Source organism: Podarcis gaigeae (assembly GCF_964106915.1).
Source record: "Podarcis gaigeae genome assembly, chromosome: 1".
In the NCBI taxonomy this organism is placed as follows: Eukaryota; Metazoa; Chordata; class Lepidosauria; order Squamata; family Lacertidae; genus Podarcis; species Podarcis gaigeae.
The window spans coordinates 94,115,290-94,133,233 of NC_139678.1; the positions used below are offsets into that span (position 1 = coordinate 94,115,290).

General features: G+C 43.1%; 1 long non-coding RNA gene across 1 annotated transcript; it reads right to left on the reverse strand.

Moving 5' to 3' along the window:
* Positions 1–6,688: 6,688 nt before the first annotated feature.
* LOC310852204 lies at positions 6,689–16,660 on the reverse strand. The gene is made up of 3 exons (XR_014568035.1): positions 16,441–16,660; positions 10,525–10,662; positions 6,689–6,949 (listed from the first exon to the last, which is right to left on the reverse strand). It is a non-coding gene; the product is annotated as an uncharacterized lncRNA (long non-coding RNA).
* Between the last annotated feature and the right edge of the window lie 1,284 nt (positions 16,661–17,944).

A 17,944-nucleotide genomic window follows, 5' to 3' on the forward strand; every position in this document is an offset into this window, starting at 1 on the left:
TTCATGGAAGTTTAGGGTTGTGCCTACACATGTGAACCAGCCATTTCTTAGGAGCCTCTTCAGATTGGGTCCTCTGCACGTATCTTTCAAGACACCTATCACTCGTCTCTCCCTCCATCTCCTCCACCTCCACCACTCCAAGCTCCCCCATCCTCCCTCTCAGCTCTCCGGCCTTTCTGTCCTTTCCTGGTAAGAGGTTCCTGCGTGGCTCGGAGCGCACATGGCAAAGGTCGACCGTTCCGCCGCTATTTTACATATTCAGATGGGGGACTGACTGGCCTCGGCCGGGCCCTTTGGTCTTCCCCGGGAAGGCCACGCGCTCATTTGTCCCCGCTGCCCCCTTCCTCTGGAGGTGCCTCTACCGATGACTTCTGTCAAGGAGCTTGTTCCTTTGTCCCTCCTTCCAGGAATCAAAGCAGACACTATTGTGAGCTCTGTCTTCCCCGGTCAAAGGTCAGATTTCACCGTCCCAATTACAATGATTTGCTAACGATGTTTATCTTGAGCGCGGCGGCTGTTTTGATGGCCAAACAATGTGAGGGAAAGGTGTGTGTGTGTGTAATCTGAAATATAGCTTCCCCTCCTTTTTAGTTTCTTGCTTTTAAGCTACAAAAAAGTTTCTCAACACAGATAGCAAAAAAAAAGAGGGAAGGATTTCCTTTAATCCCCCAAATCACAGAAATAAAAGTTTGCGTGTGTGAGAAAGCTGGGGAGCAGGAGTTTGAGTCCCTTGGTCTACTGCAGCGGGACATGGAAGGAAACGAGAAGGTAGAGCGAGTTGTGAAGGCCGGCGCTTTGCCACCATCCCTAATGACACCCCTGTTTGCTTAAGGTGCCCCACCCTGCCCGTGCCTTTGAAAACAGCTGCCTGGTTGACCTTCACCTCTAGCCTGTATTTATACGCTTCCTTAAGAGGGAGGGATAAGGAAATATTTCCTAGGAAGTTGAAAACTTGATGGCTCCTTAAGCCCGAGGACATGTCAAAATAAACCTTTCTTTCTTTCTTTGCAAAGAAACAAGTCGTTCCTGATTACATATTTTCTCGAAGTAAATAGGTTATATGCAGGATTTTAAAAAATCCTCCTATATACAATCCTCATATATATATATATATATCCTCCTATAAGGAAACAGATCTGGACTTTAAGGGTGGCTGTTGGAGTTGTTTTTTTTTAAAAAAAATATAACAACCATGATATGGTTGCTGATTTCTTGTGCACTATAGCTGATTGCAAAAGGTTGCAAAATGCAGCATCTATCTATCTATCTATCTATCTATCTATCTATCTATATCTATCTATCTATCTATCTATCTATCTATCTATCTATCTATCTATCTATCTATCATCTATCTATCTATCATCTATCATCTATCTGTCTATCTGTCTATCTGTCTATCTGTCTATCTATCTATCTATCATCTATCTATCTATCTATCTATCTATCTATCTATCATCTATCATCATCTATTTGTTTGTCTATCCTATCGGTGCCATGGAAAAAGTTGTTCACTGTATAAGGAATTATTTGTATATTATTTTTTCCCTCTGGTAATGAAGATGGGCAGAGGTGAAAACACACTCACACTGGGTCTCCGAAACTGAGGTTAAATTTGTCTGAGTGTGCATAAGGAGAATCACTAAAAAAAAAAAAAAAGTTTGCTCGGGTTAAGCGATTTCACGAAGTAATTAGGTGTCCGCACAGTTTTTTTAAAAAACATTCGCCGCGATTGGGGTGGTGTAAATGCAACTTTGGAGGTGTAAATGCAACTCTGGGGGTGTAAATGCAACTTTGTGCAAACTTTGTGCAAAGTCGCCAGGAAGTGGACCAACACAAGAATATACAAGCGTGCCTTGTATATTCAGGTCATTTGCCCATTAGTCTTCTCCAACCGGCAACATTTTTTTGCTGGTTTGTAAATAAATGTTATTTTACCGAATCAATCAACGAGGCCACCGAACAGGAAACACGATTTTGACTGGACGTGAGCTTGAAAAGAAGTTTTCAACTGAAGCCTGAAAACGTCGGGAAAAGGCTACATAGGAGAGAATGGACGTTTTAGCATTCCGCCCCCCCTCTCTAGTACTCTTAAGGCTTAAAGTTTCTGTGCTAAATTGTTAAACTAAAGCAAAACATTTAAACACAACCCCCCCCCTTATTCTTGGAATTGTCAGGAGCGGGGCGGGGAGCAGTACATTGGGTCCTAAATCAAATGGCGTCAAAAGAGTGAACGCAAACTTGCTAATGAAGCCTTTCCCCGGTTGGGTAAGCCGGGGAGCTCAGACGTTGCTGGAACTCAATGCCATTTGCTCCGAGATCCGATGATGACCAGGTGAGCAAATCTTCCATGTAAAAGGAGCGCGCGATTCCCCATCTGCCTTCGAAGGAGCGTGTATTATTTACATAATGAAAGTTTTGATGGCTGGAAGCGACGCAGGGCCAGGAATACAAAAGAGCCACTTGGATCGTTTTGGAAAAGGTGGCTTTCAGCATTAAAAGATGGGGCGATCGCTAGTGGCAAGGATGGTTGTTTTTTGTTTTAATGTCGCTTGAGGTGTTACCAGAAAAGTAAAAAATGCTCCAGTTTCTTAAAATATTATATATAAGTGTGTGTGAGTGTGTGTGTGTAATAGAAGTATACTTTTTATCCGGCCCATCCAGTACCAATGCACTACTTTGAAATACTTTAAAATATGTTTTGGCGATTTGGGGGAGCAGGGAGGGGACGTTCATCGAGTACTTGATTTGAGTCTCGAGAACACAGGTTAACGACCAGCTTGACTTTCCTGCAACTATGGGTGGGTGGGTGGGTGCGCGCGCCTGTGTGTGTAATTTTAGAATGAGCGGGTCCAAGCGACAGCTCTTCGCAGTGTGAAGGCTGCAATCCGATGCGAGAGTAACCCCCATTCAGTTCAACGGCCCTCCCCCCTCCAATAAATCTCTGCGCAGCGTTGGGCCAGTCTGCCTTCTCCCTTTATTTTTCCGGGATGGATTTGCATGATGCTCATATCAGAATCGCACTATTGCAGTATACTTTATTAGGAAGAAGGAAATCGCGCTGTAAGGTAGCGGTGTAAAGTTCAGATAATTTGAGCAAATAATTTAATGCGGAAAGCGAGAAGGGATAGACAGAAAGAGATTTTTTTTTTAATATTTATTTTTAGATAGAGAATGATTTCGAGCGAAAAGTGTGGCAGGTAATTTAGGCCCACAAGGCCACGTTTATTAACTAGAGAGAAAACTCTGCTGAAGTATACAGTCTTTACTTCTGAGTAAACACGCACAAGATCACACTGAGCAAGTGCTTTTATTTCGTGACGTTAAAAGGAAGGGGAAAAAAAAACTCCACTGTGTGTGTAGCGAAGAGAGAAACTATCCCCGAAAGTCACAAGGCCTAGTTTGCTTCAAGCTCCAGATGATCGAAAATATCCTCGTTTTGAAGCGAGACACTCGCATTTGCGCCCTTTTCCTGAATGCTGCTAAACAAAACATTGATTACTTGTCTCCCACAATGAACAGAAGGCGAGCCTTAGGAAAATTAAAGGCGTCCTCTGTGTGTGCGTGCTGGTTGGTGTGCGTGTTCTCTTATTATTATCAAAACCAAGATAATAAAAACCAGCTGAAGGCACAAATTTCGGAAGATCAGATCTCATACGGTATTTTCTTGGACGTTTTGATAGATGATAAATAGATATATTCTCGAAATCTTCAGATCGTCTATTAAAACGTTTTGATAGCTGTCGGTATTTTTTTGCTTTATTTTTTTACGGGGAACGCCTTCCCGAAGGCGGAGGGAGGCTCAGCTGGATCGGGAGAAGTGGAGTGGCTGTATAGACACGGGGCAAGGTTGTGAAATCGCAAGCACGTTAACAGAAACCATTTCAGGAGATAAGGATCTGGAAGTTCAAACCCAGGAGCGCTGCAAACCCAACAAAAACCACCACCGGAGTGGTGACACCCCCGGGACGGCAAACTTCCCAAGTTTCCCGGGGGTGGGTGGGTTTCTCTCTGGTTTGGAATCGCCCGCTAAGGCTGTGCCATTTGGAGATGTGACAGAGGGGCATTCAAACATCAATGGATGCTCATTTAAAAACAAAACAAAAGGGGGCCATATTATTATTAATTATTATTATTATTAAATATTTTCTTGGCTTACAAAAGTACATGCCTTGTCTCTTTTTTCAAGTTGCACAGTCTTTTCTACAGATCAGTTATATTTGTTATGAGACATTAGTGTTGAGTACAGTATAAGGTCAGGAAGAAGAGGGGGGAGGTGGTGAAATTTATATTTTTGCAGTGTACACGTGGGGTTTCGTGTCAGCGTCAACCACATACGTTCTTTTTCTATTCACTTGTTACATTTCCTTGGTTGGGGGACCAGGGTATGATTGCTTGTCTGTGGTTGGCTGCAATGGGGGTGAGGGGAGGGCTTGCTGAGTCAAGTAAGCCAGATTGATTGGTATGCTGTTGGTGGGTTCTTGTTCTGGTCTTGTTGGGCTGTGTATATGATAAAGGGAGGCATACTGGGGTGCAGATGTCCTCTTCTATTTGTCCCAGTGTCAGTTTCAGTTTATTGCTTAGCTTTTCTAGTAAGGCTGTTTCCCAACGATTTGGTACCACTGGTCCATGTTCACCCTGACAGGTCTCTCCATTGTCTGGCTATGAGGCTTCTGGCTGTTGAGAGTTATAAGCTCTGTATAATGTGAGTCGTCATTATGATCTTGGAAGATGTTCAGTAGTGCTGGTTCTGGGGTGAGTTCTAATACCTGTTTAGTTATTTTGCATATTTCTAGGTCCCTAACCACCTTCAAAAACCTTCTCCTGACAGCAGGGGAACATGACAAAGGGATGGTATCCACAATATACAAAATCCTGCTCCAAAAATCCCACAGACCCCCTTGATGCAATCAAAAAACAATGGGAGCATGACATAGGCTATGAAATTAACCTCACCCAATGGACTAGAATGTGGTTTAAACCTCTCTTTAAATCAATCTCAGCTAAAAGAAAAGAACTCACCCTGAAACTCACCTACAGGTGGTACTTAACACCACGGAAACTGATACTGATACACCCAGGAACCTCACCAAAATGTTGAAGAGGCTGCACTCCCACAGGCACATACCTACACATGTTGTGGGAATGCCCAACCCTTCTGGGGCTATAAACATTTTAAAGGCCCGAGTGTTTTGTATTCATAAGTAAATATCAGCCAGAACCGATGCACCTGCAAAGGGTCCCCTTTGGAGATGGACACACCTCTCCAAAATCTTTTGTCTTTTAAGAAACCATGTCAGCCTCCTGTTGGCAGACAGATGTCTGATCCAAGGTCCAATTAAGCCAAAGCACATGGATTTTCAATTCATACAGTTCCATCAAAGGAGGTGATAGAGCTAACTTCCATGTACTTTGAGTGGGGTCAACCAAATGTATTTTGTTGAGTGAGGAGAAGGACCAGAGAGCAGTCCCCTTCTCATTCCATGTGCAAAAGCTGACTGGACTGGCAGCTGCATCATGCTTCAGTACCAGTGTTGGGACAACAGACTTAACCACACCTGAAACAGCAGGTAGATACAGGAAGCCCAGGACAGGCTGTGTGGCAACAGAGCAGGATGCTCAGGAAAAACAACCCATGAGCACTTGCTGCTTGAGATAAGGTTGCCTCACTCTGCCACATGGTAGGGCTGGCACTGACTTGATTGGACACTGTTGAAAGGTTACCATCCATTACTTTGCAATGCAAGCCTACATGCATTTATTCCAAAGTGAGTGCAATTAAGAAGCAAGATAGGTGTGCATAGGAGTGTATCTTTGGACTGTAAGCTCATGGATACAGTCTATGAAGTGCTGTCCTCTTCCTTCTTGCCCCTGTTAACCTCAGTGGAGGTCTCCATTCTCAAGTCAGCTGACAAAGTGGGTCTGCTTGCTCGTCTTCAAGATCCGAGTGCCTTTAAATCCCATTGCCAATTTGCATCTCGGTCCCCCTTCACCCACTCAAAAAGGTATTAAGAAGATGGTTGTCATTAGCATTAATTTAAAGTTTTAATGTAAGCCTGTAATTAGCATTCATCAGAGGGAGGAAGAACACGAACTTCACATGAAGCTGAGGATTCAGACCAGGCAAAGCTAAATAGAACATTTTGGGCAGGAAGAATTTAACAGAGAAGGACCATGACTCCTTCAGCATCATCCAGGGTGTAAGTGCACAAGCAATTAAGGTGCTGCTATTTCTCTGGAGATGCCTTGGGATGCAGAATGAGAATGTGTTTGTCAACCATGTTGCCCTATCTTCACTGCTTCCATCATTAAATGCTTCTTTGGCCCACCCAGGCAGGCCCTGGAAGGAACTTTGGTGTGGGAAGGAAATTAAGTGATTCATTAAAAAAAAAAAGGAAGGAAAGAAAAACAACAGGCCTGTCCCAAGTGCTTTCTTATTATTTTGAAGTGGTGACTAAAAAAAATGTAATGAAAAATGGAAGAATGGGGGATGTCACTTAAGAGTATGAGAGAGCCACCTCTTCAAAAGAACAAGGCATCTTTTAAGCCCCCTCCAGTAAATCAATCATAAACATTTGGCAGTTCTTCATTACAATAAGGTGAAGGAAAAGCCTGAAACAATTTTTGTTCTATGCTTTCTTGGCTCTGATAAGTACCTTGTTAAACATGATTAATGTTAACATAAACTGTGTAGCTTGCAAGATCTTTATTGGCAATGTTTAACTGCTTAAAGACACCACCATTCCTCACCCTTTTATCACTTCCCAAATAATGCGGCTTTGGTGCAACCAGACACTGGGAAACGAGGTGGGCTTTTTCATCTTCTTCCTCTCCAACCTCTTCTTGCTGAGGACCAAAGTCATTTTCAAAATCCTGCCCAACATAATCTCCAACATGCCATTCATGCATTACATTTTTGGTAGGTGTAGTCAAATACTTTTTTGGTGTACATCTGAACACATGGATAGAGAGGGTGACAAAGTCTTTTTAAAAAGCTGTGATTGACTAAGGTTCTGTTATGAGAAGACATGTGGTGGACCTCCAGATTTGTAGTTACCTAGTATGTGAAATTGCCCTGGGGCTACTATTGTGGGGGGCTGGGGAAAGGAAATAGACAGAGGTCTATAGACACTCTGGTTCAAGCCAAACCGAGCATCTAAACAAGACTAGTATTGGCTGAGGAAAGACATCCAAGACAAGCTCCCAAATGGAGTTAGGTCTTTTGTACAGTCCCATTGGTATTAGTCCTCTTTGCTCTACTCATGTTCCCACCAAATCTGAAATCACAGCTACTCTCTTGCATTGCCACAAAAACAACACATCTACATATTTTTGTGGACTTATAGCATCATGCATATCACTGGATACTTGGGCATACCTACTCTACCAGTTGGTTGAACAGTCATTCTCTCTTACCAGGGAACCCTGGGTAATATAGCTCTATAACCAAAGGGCAGGGCAGGAGCAGTCAGTGTTGTGCCCTCCAGATATTGTTGCACAACAATTCCCACCAGCCCCAGCCAACATGGCCACTGGTCAGAGGTGATTGTGGGTAGTCCAACAACTGAGGGTAATTATGCTGCCTACCTGGGAACTAGGGAATGTCTTTGACCCATTTGTAAAGGTTGCTAATCTGCTGTTGGGTCCCATTCAAGGTTCCTGTATAAATTCACAAGGGCCCTGAACAAACTGAGTCCAAAACATCTTAAGAACTACCTGATTCCCTTTGCTCCACCTCCATCCCTAAGATCTTCCAATGGGACATTTTTGCTCCTGAGATACAGCCAGCCTTTATTAGGGACTGAGCCTTTAGTGCATCAGGATCTGCCCTGTGGAACTTCTTGCCAATAGGAATTCAGAAAGAGTTGTTGTTTTAAATTGCATTTTTAAAAAATATCCCAGTTTTTTAAAATAGATTTTTGATATTTTTTATACTGATGTTATGGTAATGTTGTGGTTTTTCTGCTGTATACCACCCTGTTAAATTTTCTAGTGGAGTGTGTGGTGTATAAATATTTAAAATAAATAAATAACTTTGAGAACAAAACCACTCATATCTATCACAGCACCTAGGTAGTTGCACAGTCATTTTCTCATGGATGAATTTCAGTTATTGTGACCCGAGGATGTGGACAGGGTGCTCTGAGGAATATGACTTGGCACTGTTTTACCCAATCCTTGCCTGCAACAGCTTAGAACATCTGATAGAAGTGTGGTGACTGGTTGGTTCCAAGAGACTCTAAATGCTTTATTAGGAGAGAGACAGAGAGAAGGCCTGTCTGCCTTGTGGGATGTGATCATGAAGCCACTCCTGAAGAAGCTGAGCCTGGAAGTGGAGGATAAGCTACCCAACCAGTTGCTAATAGCTTTTTCTCTTGAGTGGGTTGGTGGTCCTGCATCTCCAGGCACTCCTAAATAATACAGGTTACCTTGATCGCTTTCATTGTGACTTTCGATCCAGACTTGCCACCAAAACTGCCTTGGTTGTCCTCAGGGTTATCCTGACCTATGCTAGAAGAAGGATAGGGGTGGGGGCAGAATGTGGCCATGCTGATTGTTTTAGACTTCTCAGCAGCCCTTGACACCATCAAGCATCCTTCTGGATCACTTAGTCAGGTAGGGACTAAGTGGTACCACACCCAGATGTTTCCATTCCTATTTGACAGGCAGTTCCAGAAGCTGTTGCTGTGGAATTTCATTTTATGAGAAGTTTTATGATGTGACACTTCACACTTGCCAGTAAGGCTCCTATAACTCTGCTTGAAGATGCAAACCTGGAATTCACAGGGGTCTCCTCACCTCTGGAACCAAACAGTGATAGATCAGACAATTTCAAATGTTTTTAAATATTTATTGTAATGTAATTTAACTATAACAAAATGAAGAGTAAGCAAGAAATAAAAGAAAATGAACAACACATGCATAGGTTCTCATGTGTCTAACACCAGGTCCTTCTTGCTTCATACTTACTCATTCAGTTCCTTCATTCCAGAACGTACCCATATCTCTGCCACTTATATCTATCGGACCTTTTAGCCCCCTTTTTCTATCTCTACCCAACTTGCAGTGTCCTTTCTAGTTGACTCCCCAGATCTTTGTCTGCTCCTCAGTGATCACCCAGTTCCTTGTCTTGCTGTTCTATCCTCATGAGCAAAAGGCTCCTAATGCAGTACACCATGTCCCACGCCTAGATTCATCTTCAAGACAGTTGCCATGCTGCCATTATCCAAAACCTCTTGCCCAAGCAGGCACTATGAGCCTTGCTTTGCTTCTGCAGCAAGTTCCCATCTGCTTTTAGCTATATTATACTGTTAGTCTCAAGATTCCATGTCCCCATAATCTCGAACCCTCTTGATTTCCTCTTAAGCAATAGGAATAAACAATCAAGCAACCGTGTACCTATAAGAATATGCCCATGTCTTTTTAGTCCTGCCCTCTGCACCATGGAATCTGTGCTATGATGTTTTCTAGAGATCTATCCTGTCCTCCATTCTGTCCTCAATCTCCATGAACCCTTTGAGTGAGATAATGTCATTACTCCACCCTCTGAGTGGAGTAAAATGTCATCAGCATATGGATGACAGCTGGCTCAACATCAAGACAAGATGAGGCTGCTGTTAGTAGATGGTCTGTTTGACCTGCTTATGTTTCCTTGAAAGCAGTAGTAGGCAGGTGAGTGTAGACTGCATCTTTAAAACACAAACACACGCTGGTTCTCTGTTAAAAAAGGTTTTCCGTCAAGATGCCCTTACATGTGGGATTTTCAATATTTTCTGGATAGCATTGCTCTTAAAGATCAGATAGACAGACTGGGAGTGCTTTGGATGCTCAAACAGCATTAGTGACACAAAGCACTTTCACCGGCCTAGGTGGTGCGGCAAGAGCAACCCCACCTGGACAGAAGGTAGCTGAGTCATGGTTATCCATGCTCCAGTAACACCCAGCCTTCACTAGGAATGCTGCCAGTGGGACTGTATTTGAGGATCTCTTTGCAACTGCAATTAGTTCGAAATGCAGAACACATCCTGCTAGTTTTGAAACAGCTTTGCTGGCTTCCCACGTATTTATGGGCACAATTAAAAATGTTGGTATTAACCGAAACAACACCACCACCACCACCACCACCACCACCACCACCACTACAGGGGTGTTCACATGTTATGTTTGACAAATGTACAGTCTGTGTATCTGTGCACACAAATTACTGAGCTGCACATATCAACAAATATACTCTGTTTCTCACAAACACCTAAGAACATAAGGAGCTGCCTTCTACCGAGTCAGACCATTGGTTTGTCTAGCCCAGTACTGTCTACACTAACTGGAAGTGGCTCTCCAGGACTGCAGGCAGGGCTATCTCCAAGCCCTACCTGGACATTGAACCTGGAACCATGCAAAGCAGATGCTCTAGCACTAAGCTGTAACCCTTCCACACTAGTACTTGTGTAGAGACAACTTCTACCTGTTTTCAGTGTAACATGTGGATAATATGATTTGAAATCAGGATTGAAATCAAGGACCACTTACTCTTGTATGATGCCCATGCTTTGAAGTCATCTGGGAAGGTCCATCTCTGGGTCAGGCTGGTGGGGACTGGAGAACTGGCTTTTTCTATGGGTGGCACATCACCTGTTGTGTGTCCTCGCCAGATCTGCATGCCTGGTCCTTGTGGTCATAAGTTTGACATATGAAGTGAAAATATTCTTATTTGCACAAGCTTTCATATTGCCTTGTTGTTTATACCATTTGCTTGCTACTTTTAGGATCTAGAGATGTGAGAGTCCATTTGTTGCAGTGTTGGCTGCTGCAGTTGCTGTTTTTAGTTTAGTTTTTATTATGTTCATGCTGTGCTGTAAGAATTCTCAATATCCTTGCTGAAATAATAATAAGATTCTTTGCAGGAAGTCATGACATTTAAACTTGTAGGCAGAGAAACATACAGCCACCAGTCCTTAATAGGACAAAACTCTCAGGACCAAAGGAGCAACAGAGATGATGAGCCATGCAAGAGCCTCAGAGTTGCTGGCAAAGTGGCTGTTTAACTGCCTATGAGGCTACTTAGGAGGAAGGGGAAATGCATGCAAGCACCTGCCAGAATCAGGATCTGCCTAACAGCCAGCTCCTATATAAACTCTCACTCTTGAGTTACTTCACCACTGAAGCAACAGGTCCAAGCTCTAATACAAAGCCGTCTTGAATATCTGAAATTCACTTATGTTTAGCCATGATCACAAAGAGGTCCAGTGTCCTTACACATAATCTTTTGAGGGCTACAGTGTCCTACACTGAATCCTGCCCTGGGAGGCTGCTGTTTAATTTCCCCCAGTGTTCCCCAATGCAGTGTTCCTTGGAGATATCATGGGGAATGTCCTTGGGGGTCTGGGAGCCACCCTTTTAATTTCATTCAATGCTCTAGAACAATGCAATGTATGGGGATTGTAGGAAGCTAAAATGGCAGCTCCCACCCAGTGCTGATTGCTATCCCCAACTAAGCCTCTTGTGGGGGACCATGATTTGCCTCGAATGATACACAGAATATCTGTAGCAAGCAGGGTCATTAGTAATGCTGGAAGTTCATTTTCCACAGCTTATGGATGGCATGATGCAGCCATAATTAAGCTCCATTGTGAAGTTCCACTGTGATCCTCGGATGAAGGGTGGTATAGAAATTTAACAAATAAAATAATATGAGCATATGTTTACATCCTTCCCATTCAAAACAGCGAAACTCAAAAGTGCCTTGCTTTGGTTGGAGCACACCCAGAAATTTCTGGAAATATTTTACACACAGAAAGCAAGGATTCCAGCTAGAGTATATTACAAAGGATTATGAACCCTCCAATGTATCAAAGAACATCATCTTCAGGCAACACATTTATTGCTATCTGCGTGTTGGTGTCCTGCAATAAACTGTAATTATAAAACCCCCAGCAACCTGGAAACCTAGTGAATGCTTATCCCAAACAGACCTATCTAATATCTAGACATTTGTTTTACGTTACTACTGTTACACGATAGGCATCTTCGAATGATGCCAGGCCATGCTAGAAGAATTTGAATGTTGGGTTTGCAGCAAATATTTCTGCAAAATCAAAGGGGTATATGGCGTTGGTTCTGTAACTAGAAACCTTTGTTCTTCACGCTCAAGCAACTGCAATCATGAGAATCTTTGAATGACAACTCTAAAAGGGCCTGTCCAGACCTGGCATCACTTACTCGGGAGAGTTATCTTATTAGCATCAATGAGCTGAATCACTAATTGGGGGTGGCACGCCTCACTCAAATTTTAGCTTCACTTTTGGCTGTTATGAAGATATGACTCTGCAACAGATCATCAGATCCAGCCCACGGTGTTTAGATTGAAGAATTGCTTTGAGCTCTTCACCATGTGTCACAAACCAAACTTCTAAACATGCCTTTCTGGACGTACCTTGGCATTTGCACTGCTTTTGGTCTGGCTGAAGAGTTGTTGTGCTAACAACAGCAGCAGCAGCAGCAACAACAACAACAACCATCTTCTGATCTTGTTTTTACTAAATTCTGTGACATTTCCCTCACCAACTCTGAAAACTTGTGGCCCTCCAAATGCTGTGGGAATCCAGATCTCATCAGTCCCAGCCAGCAGGGTCATTCATCAGGGATGATTGAAGTTGTCATCTAAGAACATCTTACCCCTGTTCTAAAGGATCAGAATCATGCTCTTGTGTTTATTGTGCATGCTGGATCAGGAAGTTTATGATAGCTTTTGTAGGTGTGCAACAGATTTGTGATGTTTTGTGGGTGTAGCATTACTAACATTACTAGTATTTTTGTTTTGTTCTGCTTGCTGAGTTTAACATCTATTTTGTACTTTGGAAATCTTTCTGACAATCACATTTTTCTTCTTCCTGGCATAGTTCACCACTGGTGTATGTGTGTATGCATCCCTCCCCCCCCCCCCCCGTGTGCGTAGAAACATTTTTACTAAGAACTTTTGTATTCAGGGAAGCCTACCCAGACATAATATTATTTTATAATGGAACAGAATACTACTAGGCACAGTCCCTTAGTACACCTTGGGCAATCTGAAGACTCTTGTAAATAACTGAGATTCTTTAAGTCATGAAAGATGGTATGAACAGCAGTTGCACATCTCTTTTTTTTTAAAAAAAGATATTTATTAAAGTTTCAAAGATTATATAAAAACAAAACAAAACAACAATACAAACAAACACAAAAAACAAGTATAGTTTCAATCTCTTATTTTCTTATAACTTACTTCCCCGACTTCCTCATACTTCCCCTTTCTGTATTCCAATTTCTAATTATTAATTCAGCAAATCCTCTCCCTTATTTTTCATTTAATTTTTAGCCTTTCTTTTCTTTTTACTTAACCATTACAGCTGGAAACCACATAATTTCTAAACCAACGTCATTCTAACATTCATTAATTTTGCAATGTTTCTTAAGATGGTCCTTAAATTTCTTCCAATCTTCTTCCGCTGTCTCTCTTCCCTGGTCTCGGATTCTGCCAGTCATTTCTGCCAGTCCCATATAGTCTATCACCTTCATCTGCCATTCTTCCAAGGTGGGTAGATCTTGTGTCTTCCAATACTTTGCGATGAGTATTCTTGCTGCTGTTGTAGCATACATAAAGAATGTTCTATCCTTCTTTGGCACCAATTGTCCGACCATACCCAGGAGAAAGGCCTCTGGTTTCTTCAAGAAGGTATATTTAAATACCTTTTTCATTTCATTATATATCATTTCCCAGAAAGCCTTAATCTTTGGGCATGTCCACCAAAGGTGAAAGAATGTACCTTCAGTCTCTTTACATTTCCAACATTTATTATCAGTTAAGTGGTAAATTTTTGCAAGCTTGACTGGGGTCATGTACCACCTATAAATCATTTTCATAATATTCTCTCTTAGGGCATTACATGCCGTGAATTTCATACCGGTGGTCCACAACTTTTCCCAGTCAGCAAACATAATGTTATGACCAATATCTTGTGCCCACATATCTTGTGCAGTTGCACATCATTGTGTTGTTGCAGGAATCCTATCTGGACTAGGGAATGAGCACGGTTAATGCCTGATTTCTCCAGCACCCCCGAGTTGCCAACCTGTTACTTCATGTGGAGCACAAACTCATCTAAAATAGGCTGATGGGACCTGATATCAGAGATGTGTGGTCTGTGGGCTGGGGGGGGGGGCTGGAACTATGCCAGTTGCCTAACTGTAAATTAGAAGGTGGTGCAATGCTCTGCAGGGTCCAAGAGCCCTCCCGCCATCTTCCCAAAGCCTGCCCAGCTTGGGGAAGGAGGCTGGAGGGCTCCAGTAGCCTGTCAGATACTGGGAAGCTTCAGCCTGGGAAACATCAGCTCAGTGACGTTGGGATGTCACTACATCACACGTGCAACATCGCCCTCTCCCCCTATTGCTCTTGTAAACTGGCACCTCTGGCCCTAACTGTTGCCCTATGAAAAAATTCACCACATGCCACTGCCTGATACTATAAGCCCATCTAGCTCAACACAGGAAGCTGCTCTCTAAGGTTTCAGACAGATTTCTTTCCAATTCTTAGTCATACCCGGAGAAGCGAGGCGGAGGGGGCGGTGTTTAAATTGGGACCTTTTGCATGCAATCCATGTGCTTTTTCATTGAGCTATGGTCTTAGCTCCTCTGCCTTGTCTGGATTAACATTTCATTTCTGAAACCTGACACAACTCATGGATCTAATTGGCAGGGAATATGGTCAAGGCCAAGAAGCTTTTAAGTCAGATCCTTTTTTGCTTATTTGAGGAGGGCGTCAAAAAAAGTTTCTGTAGGGAGCTTAAAATCGTATGGCTCTCTCAAAGTCACAAGGAATTAAAGGTAGGAGATGCGAATGTCACCCTTTCAGCCCTAAAAACGGCCAGAGTAGAAGCTTCAGGCCTGCACATCAGTGTAAGAGCACCCCTCCCTTACAGAACTTCTCGTTAGTACAGTTGCTAATGACTATAAAAAGTACTTGGGTTAATGCTGCAAAGAGTGCAAAGGGTGGCAGAGCCTGTCTGCACTGCATGTTGCCTCACTACTCTTTAATGCTTCCATGGCCTGCAACGCATTTTATGCTGCTTCCTTTGCTATTTCCAGTGCTTTCATTTTGGAAGTGAACCCCCCCCCCCCCCGTGCATGTGTTTTGGTTTTACTCTGGGACAAAAAGGCGCTGTTCACAGAGACACGTGGAGATAGCTTGATAAGACACAAGAATTGCCTGCTTGACAATCTGGAAAGGCAAAGTCAGCATTGGTTAATTTAGAGCGCTTATCATGGCCGCCGAGAGATAAAATTAACACGGCAGACTCATGTGCACATAGTAACTTACCTGAGCTCAGCTGGACCTCTGAGCAGTGGTGGATTTGGGGGAGTGTGACTGAATTGCCCGCACTGGGCACTGAGCTAAGAGGGCACTGCAACCATGACTTAGAATGGAAGGTGAGAGGCAGGGGCGGGTGCTAAATGTTGGTGTTACACAGGGTGCCGCTGAAATTTGAAAGCCCAAAGTCCACCACAGTTCTGAGTAAACCTGCAGGGCACAGAGCACATATCTGCCAATATATGGTGGTTCTTGCCCCACCGTGAACCCTAAAGTTGCTGGAAATGGCTTAGGGAGTTGAGGTTAGGAGGTATTTTTGTTATTTTTATTGTACTGTGCCAATGTGCACCTTAATTTTCACAACGTAATTTGGCCAAAAAAAGGTGAGCATTGGATTCGAGTAAATACGGTAATTGAAAACAGAAAGTAAGCAAGACAAAAACGAAACACCCCAACAACTTGCAGAACAGTCCTTCAGACCTCAAAGACTATTGGCTGTTAGAGCTTCTGCAGCCATTCATAAGATAAGTCCATTGGCTCAGCTGCTGAGGTGCAATAGAATGCTAATTATATGTCAGAGCTCAAGTCCCAGGAATGGATAGGCTTTGCATTGCTGGTGGGAAGGAGCATGGCAGGAAAGAGACTAGAGCACCCTGTTGAGGTCAGCTGTTCGACTGTGAGTGCCTATAGTGTGTTTATGTGTGAATGTGGTAGCAGGACTCTAAGGAAAGATAAAGGGAGAATTGCTATAGGCCACATTCACATCATATGTTTAAAGTACTAAGATACCCCTTTGAATAGTCATGGCTCCCCTCTCCTCAATAATCCTGGGAGCTGTGATGTTTTTAAGAGTGCTGGTGCAAAAGGGAAATAGGTGTTAAAGGAGAATTGCTGAATACCAAGATCCTAGTTTGAGGAAAGTATTCTTTGGGGAGTGAACCCCAGCAGAGATTTTAAATATCAATATATGCAGCAAGTAAAGCATGGAAATATAGGCTGTTAGACATTTAAAATCTGTCCTTTAAAGTGAGTTCCAAAGTTCTCCTCTTCCCCTAGCATAGTAAAAGATAACATGTTAGGTAAGTTTAAAATGATTTACTTACAAACTCTCCAAAGGTCAGATTCATGTGCTTTTCCATAAAGCATTCAGAAAAAGTTGCACAGGCAGTAAAACTTGTTTTAGTTACAAAATGATGGAAGTTCCTAAATAATTGGTATAGGAACTCAAGAGTGGCTGATGAGAGCCATGCGGTCTGAGCTGGAGCAACCAGCAACCAACAATCTGAAGCCTCTTTCCTAATTGAACTTCTCAGGTAGACTGGGAAGTTAACAATAGGTTTGCTTACCTATTTCTTCCCATGGTAACAGGAAGTGACCTCACTAAGCCTGGCAGGACAGCTTACTTTATGGTATTAACCCCTTTGTGCATTAATTAGATTGAAGTATGTTGGTTATAGGAGATTGGTTATCCCACAGTTAGGAGACCCCATTTCCCCCCAAGAGCTCTGAGGAATTCTCTGAGTTCCTTTTGAAAGATTGTTTGAAAGATTGTTAAGCCATTCTGAGAATACTAGTGCAATGCACTCTATGTGGGGCTACCTTTGAAGGTGACCTGGAAACTGAAACTAATCCAGAATGCGGCAGCTAGACTGGTGACTGGGAGTGGCCGCCGAGACCATATAACACTGGTCCTGAAAGACCTACATTGGCTCCCAGTACGTTTCTGAGCACAATTCAAAGTGTTGGTGCTGACCTTTAAAGCCCTAAACGGCCTCGTCCCAGTATACCTAAAGGAGCGTCTCCACCTCCATCATTCTGCCCGGACACTGAGGTCTAGCTCCGAGGGCCTTCTGGTGGTTCCCTCCCTGCGAGAAGTGAGGTTACAGAAAACCAGGCAGAGGGCATTTTCGGTAGTGGTGCCTGCCCTGTGAAATGCCCTCCCATCAAATGTCAAGGAAATAAACAACTATCTGACTTTTAGAAGGCAGCCTTGTTTAGGGAAGTTTTTAATGTTTGATGGTTTATGGTGCTTTTAATTCTGTTGGGAGCTGCCCAGTGTGGCTGGGGAAACCCAGCCAGATGGGTGGGGTATAAACAACAGCAGCAGCAACAACAACAACAAGAACAAGAACAAGAACAAGAACAAGAACAACAACAACAACAACAACAACAACAACAACAATTGCTCTGGGAGTGGACTAGGGGGTCTCCTAACACCACTTAGCATCCTTAAGAAACTTCCAAAATTCTTTGGAGGAAACTATGGCTGTTTAAAGTGGTATTCTAGTGGTTTAATGGTGTGGTTAATAGTGGGAGTAATTTATTTTATGAATGGGGCCACAGAGTAGTAGTGGTGCACCTTTTTCAATCTGAGGGCCACTTTCCCTTCTGGGCAACCTTCTGAGAGCCACATTCTAGTGGGTCAGATGCAGAACAACTAAGGTGAAGTTCATTTTTGTACAGTAGTCCAGTTTTCTACACACACCCAAATATGCGTCACTGGCCTCCGTCCAACTAAGCAAGAGGCATTATTAGAAGTCAAGGACAGATTTCAAGTAAATAAAACCATTTGGACAGCAGGAGCAGGCAAAGCAGGGCCATTGAGGA